The sequence below is a fragment of the Chamaea fasciata genome, unplaced genomic scaffold (assembly GCF_029207755.1).
Source record: "Chamaea fasciata isolate MVZ Bird 193981 ecotype frontalis unplaced genomic scaffold, bChaFas1.0.hap1 SCAF_7, whole genome shotgun sequence".
Taxonomy (NCBI): domain Eukaryota; kingdom Metazoa; phylum Chordata; class Aves; order Passeriformes; family Sylviidae; genus Chamaea; species Chamaea fasciata.
Genome location: NW_027094092.1, coordinates 23,239,752 through 23,249,945, shown reverse-complemented (window position 1 = coordinate 23,249,945; position 10,194 = coordinate 23,239,752).

Below are 10,194 nucleotides of genomic sequence, written 5' to 3'. Positions count from 1 at the left end.
ACTTAGATGGTTAGAGATAAGTGTTCAACACTTATTCTGTATTTCAGTGATTTACCTCTAGCATTAGTATAGTATCTTTGCTACCCTTGCATGAAGTTCTGGACTCACGCATCACAAAACCAGATTTCAGGCAGGTTTCTGGCCAAGGAACTGGTTGTTCTTCAGGGGAAAGGAAATGTTATTGGCTGAAGTGTTATTCTTTCTCTTTTCCCCTCTCACTTCCTCCTCTTCTCCTTCTTTCACACAGGGTGCTGAAAGTGTGTTTATTGGTGACTGATGCCAGGGAAACAGAAAAAGCTCGTGTGACTCCTGTGTGGTCTTTGTTCTATTTGCCCGCCCACTGATTTCATGTTTTCCTTCTCTTTAATGACTACACAACAACCAACCACACAATTATGCCCCTATGATTTACAAGACTAAATAGGCTTTTGATGAAGGGTTTTGTGCTGATTTACTTGTAACAACTTTTCCCCCAGCTGGTAGCCTAAGACACACAAGCCCTAAGGTCTACACCTTGAATATCCTGTCTACTTCATGCCCCAGAAAATTGTTGGGCAGCCTATTCTTAGATCTCATCTCTGCTGCCAAACTCTTGCAACACAATTATCAGTAATGGGTTTTGCCTGTCCTTGAGCCTGCTGCAGAGTGACACTAGAAGCTTCAACTTTCTCATATAACTCAGCCCTCCTGGGGGAAAAAAAAGTATAAGAAAAGCCAAATGGTCTAATTAGTCTCAGACTCACAGTCTGGAAAGGACCGACATCAGCCCTCTGCACTGCAGGAAGCAAGATGGTTCTTTTCCCTTCTCCTCAGGGGCCCATACTTTTCCCAAAGGAGCAGAGTTAAAAAAAGAAAGAGATGGAAAAAGATGAAAAGGCCAAAAAAAGACAGCTCAATTTCCTCTTTTCTAGTTTTATTTTCTCCTCAGAAGTTGAGATGTGGTCCTCTTGGCCCATCTCCTAGTAGTGCAGCAATTCAGCAGGCTGGTAACAGGATACAATGGCTGGAAGGACCACAGGTGCTGGTCTGCTAGTCACTAGTACCTAGCTTCTGGAGAGAGCTGGCTACAATCCCACCACTTTAGAGAGTGAAGTCAAGACTAAGCATGCAGAGAAAATTCAAATTTTTTTTCCCCTGCAACCATCTTGGAAAACTGTTCTTTATACCCTATGTTCCTTTTAGCAGCAAAATGTAAACAAAATCTGTAAATGCTATGCAGGCACTGTCACCCTGAAAAATCTTAGACTCTGATATATATGATTAGTAGCATTTTCATTCTGCAAGTAATTCCAAATGCATCTGTGGAGGCTTCTTGTGAAATTAGGAGCAAGTCTCACTGCGTAAGAAAATTAGAATACATCACAAAGTAGAAGTGATTATAAAGCTTCCTTTCATAGTCTATAATTAAAATATGGTTTTAGATTATAAAGGTGAGTATCCTGGAAGATTCATGGAAACTCAGTTCTGCCTTTCTCATTCACATACACAAATGGTATATTTCTCCTTCTAGTTTTTATCTCTAGTGCAAGGATTTGGCTTCACTTGTTTACTGCAGTCTGAAACCAGGACTAAATGCTCGACACAGCAGAAAACCTTATGCTCTGTGTCACAAAAAATGAGTAAAAAGATGGTAAATATAGCCAAGGGACTTGTGAAAATGGTCAAACATATATCAAACACACTGGAATGTCAGAGGGTTATGAAAGATTGGTAGGCTGCTACTTGAAAAGGTCAACCTTTAGTAACAAAAATTTTTCAGAAAAACAACTCATCCTGACACACACATATTTTGGAACAGAGAAGAATTAAAACGGACAATTGAAATTTTTTTAAAATGCCTGGCATGTGACAGGACTACATCTTGCCGTTGGACATCTTTCCTCTGACTAAAATTGAAAAGAAAACAATTTGTAATACATTAGCATCATCTGCTGGATAGTGCAGGGAATACACTTTGGAAACTGCAGTACTAAGTATGATACATACCATTATTGTATTTGTCAAGCCATGCAGAATGGGCAGTTCAGACTCCTTCTTTTTTAGAACATTTCACCTTTTCTTTTATTTCTGGAACATTTTCCTCTGGTAAAACCTGGGGATTTCTGCTTAAAAAGTCCTAGCTTCATAGCAGAAAGTGCTGTGTGATAACTGTGGGAACAGGATATTGGCATAGAATATTGGTATTTAATTACAAATGTAACATTTACAAAAAGGGGCTTAATTACTTTAGCCATAGAACAATTTGAACATCTTTACAATGAAACTCAAAAAAGAACTTACATTCCACAGGCAGTAGTCCAAGTTACCTTAAAGAGGAAATGCGAATTAGGGTTGTGCCAGAAAAACATGTATCATGGTGGGAAATCGAAGTCTTGAATGTCTTGGCTGTAAGATATGCCAGACATTAATTTGGCAGAATGGGATGCATGCAAAAGGCTGTTCAAAAATTACATCAGCAGTACTCTACCGTGATTGTTCTAAATCTCTCCAAAACTGAACAGACGTTGAGAATCATGAACAGCTATAATGACACAGATGAGTTACCGTTTAATTTACTCCTGGCTCCGTTTTATTGCAAGGGCAGTGCTGGGCTCTCAGCAGAGGCCCAGTGCCTGGAGCAGGGCAGCCGTGCTGGGGGCTGGACAAGAGCTCCCACCCTGGGTGCCACTTGCCCCACGGGAGCACAGCAGACACTGCATGAGCTGGGCCTGCTGCACCATGAGGGTCTGCTGATACTACAGAGGAGCCCCACGACTGCTCATTCTTTGCATTAACCACCTGCCTAAAATCAGGAAATTCTGAAGGATGCAGCATTTCCCAAGAGCTGCTTAGAACTGAGAAGCTTTTCCTTTGACTTCACCCCATGCCCATATTGTGAGGGCTCATGGATGTTCAGAGAAAGAAATACATCATTTCAGGAACACAGGATTGTTGCCGCAGAACAGATGAGGATATTTTTAGTCTACTATCCTCTGTGACAGAAGACAATCAGAATTGCTATATTTTATAATGGATTGCATCTAGTATGTCCTACGAGGTGTAAAAAACCCCTACAAAGCAAGTATTTCTTTGAAATACTCTGCTTTCTAAACTGAGAAAAAAAGGAAACCCATAGATACTGGAAAGGAAAATGACATCTTACAAAGTCATAAAGTTGAATTACATAACACTGCACCACAGCCCCAGCTACTGATCAGCAGTGTCTTGAGAAAAAGTACTGTGGTCCTTTTAAATGCTCATGAATATACATAAACAAATGCACTGCCTTTTTCTGCATCTTGCAGCAGGAAGTTTGAATATACAAATATACTGTGCTGTAGTAAATGATTTTTCGTATGGTTTAAACTTTTATTTCTAGTAATGTTTTCTTATCTTTGATGTGTTTATTTGTGTTTATGTATGCTGTTACTAGCAGCTAAAACTATAATATGTCGGAGCTGAGAATGGTGGGTATCCAGGGTCTGGTCCTTTATTCAAGTCCAACAGAGATCCTTGTAAGCCTCTCCAGTCTTGACTGGCTTTAATAATTGCTCTTTTTCAGCATTTTTGCCACTCCTTCTATTTATACCTTCCTTGCAAAATTCACAGAGCTGTATTTTTACAGAGCAGTACAGCAGGCACACAGTCCCAGTCTTGAAAAACTTAGAGGCTGCGATGTTCCACCCTTAAGGGTAGGGAGCACCCAAGGTTTGTAGTTGCTCATGGTCAAAAGGAATAACAAAAGTTAAAGGGTCTAACCTAATACTAACCCTAACCCTAATGTTAGTCCCTGACCTGCTACATAAGCACATGGCAGTGGGTTTTGCATAAGGGTAAGATGAAAGGGAAGAGAGAAGGAAAGAATGAAGGGAAGAAAGAAGGAAAGAAAGAAAGATCAGCAGTCTTTGTTCCAGTATCAGTCCAGCTGATGGGATGATCAGCACGCTGGGGTGTGCACCCAGGCTTGGTGAGGTTACCAATTTATGGATAAGTTTTTCCCACTCTGAAGACAGCTTTCTTGCTTTCTTTTCAAATTAGTTATCATGCACAGATCATTCTTTCAGACCTTTCTGGAAATGGGTCAGAGGGCTTCAAAAATCTTTGGTGCTCTTGACCCTGCCCCCCACAGTCCATTCCAACTTCTCAGCCTCATTTCTGTGCTTGTGCTGTACTGTGCTGTGCTTATCTCCAGTAACAAGAACAAGGACTTTTGTCGCAGAAATTGCTACCCTACTTCTGCATGGCCACCTTCTCCAATCACAGCGTGTTATTACCAACCACCCCCGGTTATTGCCAGCAATCCTTGTCTATTTTGCCAGTGATCCTTGGTTGACTCTAGCTACCAGTGTTTGAGACATACATATGTCTTCTGGGATTCTGCAGAGCCCTTTTGACAATGCAGACTGACAATCCAAAAATGAATTCAGCTAAAATTGATCAGAGGTGAAGAGTAAGGAAGGTCAAGTAATAACAGCATGAGCACATTCTGGTGATTGCCTGGGATTCTGTGTAGTTTTCTATTTGCCTAAATGTACTTGGATGCTGACATGTAAGCTGTGTCGTAGTTTCAGCTGGGGTAGAGATAATTTTCTTCCTGGTAGCTGGTGCAGTGCTGTGTTTTGGATTTCATATGAGAATAATGTTGGTAACACAGCGATGCTTTAGTTGTTGTTGAGTAGTGCTTACCCTAAGGCAAGGACTTTTCAGTTTCCCAGGCTCTGTTGGTAAGGAGCTGCACAAGTAGCTGGGAGAGAGCAGCTGACCTGCAGTAAGGAAGATTCTGCACCATGGAATGTCATACTCAGTATATAAACTGAGGGGAGTTTTCTGGGGCCTTGCAGATTGATGCTCAGGGATGGGCTGGGCATCAGTCAGCAGGTGATGTGCAATTGTATCGTGAGGACATGGGAGATTTTTGAGACCCTGAGATGAAAACATGCAACAATGAAAAGAGGTCATATTCTAGAAAAGAATAGTTTTGGATAACAGCTGAAAAAAAGGAAAGGAGAAAAATTATTCATGTGATTCAGACTGTGAACTAGCAGGAAGAATCATTAGTGAAGTAAATTAAGGTGAACAAAGGATGGCAGGATTTCAAGAAGCAGGGAACAAAAGTCTTAAAGATTCAAGGTAAGAAGAATGGGGTAGGAGTTGAGACTCCAAGATTTCCTTAGGACAGTTGGTCATTTGAGGCTAGAACACAAGAGCTTCACTTAAGCATCAACTGACACCTTTCTGTCTTTTCTGAGGGGATGACCTAACCGTTCAGTCCTTCTTTTTCTTCGGAAAGGAAATTAGCCTGAGAGAACAAAAAGAAAAATAGCTAAAAATATACAGTGAATCATGGAAAATTATATCTACTAAATTTCACAGTGTACTGCAATTGCCATAGTAACCCTGGTTGGTGGATTATTGCAAGCTGTTTCTCTGCTAAATTTTCCTGGAAGCTTTGCCAATTCTCAGTTTGGTTTTAACATGAAGTTTAATAAAGAGTAACTCTGAGACCTCACATTGTCTCCTTTTTTTCTCTTTTGCCATCTTCCCCTTTTATTCCTCTTTGTAAGAGACAAGTCCTTTAGGGAAGAGTTTTCAAAGGCATCTTTTACCAAAGTTGTAAATGGACTTATAGTAGGATTTGTGCAGTATGTTACGGTCCTGTTTCTTGATTTCCAATTCAGTGAAATGTAATTCTTTGTTGGAAAATGGAGTATTACTTATTGCTGCTTTCTTGGTTGTTTTTCTCATTCCATCTAACGGAAAAGCCCAGCTGATCAGTGATCCAGCACCATATATCACAAAACAAGAAAGTAAAAAACAGCTTGAGAGGAAAAACATGAAAAGGACTTTACCTCTTTGTCCTACTTTCTGAAACTAACAGTTTCCAACTGTGATAACAGTCTCCAACCTGAGAGAAGGGTAGGAACTATAAAGAAAGAAGGCAACTCAAGCAATGGATTTATTTGGTGAGAGTTTCTTTCTCAGATGTTGCAGAGCTGCATTTCATGTGTGCTTTGAGAAACAGAGCTTTGTATTCTGCCTCCAGATATGTATAGCTAGTCTCCTTTTCTCCTTTTTCTCTCTTGTGTAGATTTCAGAAAACTAGGATAAGTAATTTACAATGCCACAATAGAAGATGAGCTGACTAAAATTGTTGAGAAAACACTGAGTTAACATCATAATTGTTTTTGATGACTGCTTGGTAATGCACAATGAAAAACACAGTGTCATTCTTGCAGAACAATCTTTTTGGCCTTTTCCATACAGAAGTCAAAACATGTCCAAAAGAATGGAATCCTTCTGGCAGATGTAAAGGATCATGAGCATGTGGTGTCCTATAACTGCCATTCTTTGGCCAATGAGTCATGAAACCATGATGGGCAGAACAGATCACATTTTAGATTTTGGAAGCACACAGATGATTGCTTTCTCCATCTGACATAGCTCATTAGAATGTAAAAACTTCCTTCTTTCAAGAGGAAAGATAGTACAATTGTGGACATCTAGAAGGATGAATTATGTCCTCCTGGAAGAATAAAACCAGTTAGGGGAAAAGTCTTGTGACAATTGAAATACCAGCTTGTTAGAGGCAAGGGGAAAAAACTTTTGGTGTGTAAACAGGAAGTTCCTGTTTGGCTTGATTCTTGAGGATTTCAAGCCAAAGGCTGACTAGTCAAAGGAACAACTTTATGAGTTGTCAGCTGCAGAAAGAAACTCATGCTTGCCATCACTAGACACAGAAAAGTAAGAAGGAGGCACAAGGGACATGCGACCTCTTTTGCTTTGAGACAAAAAGAATACTAAGTTAAAAAGAAAGCTTAAGGCAATACTTCTGGTACAAAAAGCTTTTAGAGTCAAAGCACTTAACCTCTTAAAATATGATTCAGTCATCTACATAAATTTATCTTGGGCAATACAAATTTAATTCTTCCTGCTACATCAGTCCTTAGAAGATGCTGTGGTTAAGTCAAAAACTACCATGTTTCATCTACAAAACAGGTCAGTAATTTCCTTTTGTTGCTGCTCCCTCCTTTTGGATGGTAAAGAGGAACTCAGTAAGTTCTCTGAAAATGGAGATGTATTTTCTTTTTAATAAAACACACTGACCTGTACAAGAAATGAGTATCAGGGAAGACTGGCAGAATCAAAGAGTGTAAAATAAAACAGGAGGGGGGGAGCAGTTGTACAAAATAAATGTGTAGTGTCCCTTGAAATATTCTCTATACAGTGCTTCTTTTGGTGAGAGAATTGTTACCACTATGAAGGTGTACAATTGTAGACTGAGAGAAACAATAGAGAGTAGGAGTGTGATTGGAGACTGACAGAGCTCTGGGATATTAATAAAATACTAAAAAGATTTAAAAAAAGAAGTCAAAAATTGTAAGCAAAAAGCATATTCAAGTGAGCTCTTTTGAGGGGAAAGCGTGGTACAGACACAAGTAGGTCAGCCTGGAATCACTAAATTAATAGTCAGTACCGAGTAAGGAAAAAATATTCCACATCTTCTATTTTTTACAAATCTCTGCCTGAACATAAGTTGGTTTGGGATGAGCTATCTCAAATTTCTCAAAGAAAGCTCTAGTACCCTTGAGCAGTTGATATACATTGGTTTATTGTTCCAGTGCCTACACACTGGTTTTCTCCTAGGAATAAAGCCTAAGAAACACCTTAACACAGAAATCTGAAATGAGTCATCTTTCCTTCATATAAGGAAACTGGAGAAACATGTCTGATGCTAGTATTTCATATCCTATTAGAAGTGAAAGACCAAGATTCTCTGATATTTTGATAGTCTGTGCCTTCTTCCTATCCTGTGCAGACACATAAAATTCTTGGAATCTCTCACACATATTAATAAATATTTCTCCTCAAGCTATGTGGCCAGATGACACTGGTATGGTGTAAAAGAAAACAAATGTTTTCAAGAGAATTATTGGTCTGATAGATCAACACTCCTCCCTTGTCTTTTAGAACTGTGGTGACTTTGAGGGGAAAATCCTATTTATGTAAATGATAGCATAGTAACATTTCTCAAATCACATACTGTGAGTGTTATGAAGGACAGAAATGAGGGCTTACCTTATTGGAATTATCCCCAACATAGCCCAAATCTAAAACAATGTGGTAATTTTCCCTACAAGTTACTGGACAGGGACAAAAGAGCAGACCAGTAATGTTTCTGCATTTGACTCAACAGGGCCAAATCCCAAAGTGGAGAATTTCAAATAGAAGCCTCCAACTTAGTGACTGCTTTGGATTTTTAAATCTGGTTTTCCTATGCAACAAAGATGATGTGGTTGTGAGGAGAGACACATTTAAGAGGTGTTAGCTGGCCAGGGAGAGAGCCTGGAGGTCCTGAGCAGAGAGTGGGGACAAATGTAATTGCAAACTAGTAACCCAGCAAACCACGCTGCCCTTTGTGCAGCCAAGCAAGTCAAAACTGGGCAAACAATCGATCTGGAGCTACTGACACAGTGGAAGAAAGGAAGAAAATCTAGGGACACAGTTCTGTAGGTCACTAGGGCCCATTATTTCTGCTACTGGTTAAACAACCAATTTGCTAAAAAGATAGCAAGCCAAGGGAATTTCTTGGCGCTTGGCACTTCTCACATTTTAGAGTTCTTTGTTGCAGAGGAGAGAGTAGAATTGCAAAGCATGTTCTGTGCTTAATTGATGGCCCTTACTGACATCCAAAACCGTGTATAAATCCCAAAGCAACCAGATTACCTCTTGAACTGCAGGACAATTACCATGAACTACCTCTGACTTGCAATTTGTGTTTTTTCCTTTTCAGTCCTCCAGTTCCTTGGGTTGCAAATATATGAGACTTGACCTGTTTCAAAATGCTTACATCATTAGAGGACAGCACTACTTTCATGCAGACAGATCTGCACAGATAAACACACTCTATTGCAGCATTAACAAATATTTACTGTTTTAATGGTGATTAACAAACATTGTTCATGTTTGAATTTCATCCACCAAAGCAAAGCAGCAGTTGACTTCTGAGTTATATTATAATTTTTATCATGCTGGTGGGTTTTAAATAGATTTTCCTAGTAGTGACCACTTCCCAATTAAATAAAGTTAGTCAATAGGTGTTAAGACAAGTTTCAATAATGTTTCTTGAATTGCTATTAGTTTTAAGCAGATACAGAATTTACAGGATTTATAGTCTGATTAAATGCTTGAAATACTGACATTTTAAGAACAGTATGGAAAAGGAAGCCTATAATTACTAAAATTCAGTATAAGAAACTTTAACCTGGAAAGGGTCTTGCAAGTTCGGATGTTAGAAATTATTCAGAATTTGATTTCTCGCATATTAACTCCTTTAATTAGCAAAAGTCTGCTGTTAACCTACTATCTAAAATTTATTCTGAAATGCCATTTCATGGCGATGAGTATTCAAAGTAGAGAGGAAACTGGGACATAAGAAAGTCTAATTTTTTCGTCTTTCTTACTCTTGAGAGAACTGTACTTTGTTCTTAGGATTTTCTGACAAGGCCATGAGCAATAGCAAAGACTTGATGGACCTTAAGTCCTTTTGTGTCCTATACACATAGGAATGTCATTTTGCCAGAGCAAAAAATGGAGCCTTCAACAGAGTCTAATCTCGACCCAGGGAGAGCCACATCTGTAGCTGTAGCCACTTTTTCACTGAATTGGTTCTTTAGGGGATGTAGTCAGTCAAAATACATTAAAATTTCACCCATAGACTTCGACCAAGTTTTTAGAGGAGGCACTTGAAGCAGAACAACTGATGCCAATAGGCACCACTGAATATTTCCATCATATTTAGTGCAATGCAATTTAACAAAAGGCTAGGGGAGAATTTTCTGATCTCCAAGTTGAAGAAATCAAGCTGTAAGTTGAAGGAAGAATCATAGAATGGTTTGGATGACAAGGCACCTCAAGCTTCCTTTCTTTCTTTGAACTTCGAAAGGGAAATGCTGATTTCCCTCATTCCCTGTCTGGAAGGAGCAGTAGGGATTTGACACAGCTGTTTCGGAGGACTCGTGCACCTTGTGCATGACCCAGAGGGTGGCCAGAGCTGCTTGGCCTCCAGGGAACAGGGGACAAGGCTCAGAGGCACAGGCAGCCCAGGGTGCCCGGGCCAGTCCCGGCAGAGCAGCCAGGGAGACGGGCAGGCCCAGCTGCGAGCCCGGGGCACCGGGAGAGCTCTCCCACATAACGGGCCCAAAGCGGGGCTGGAAA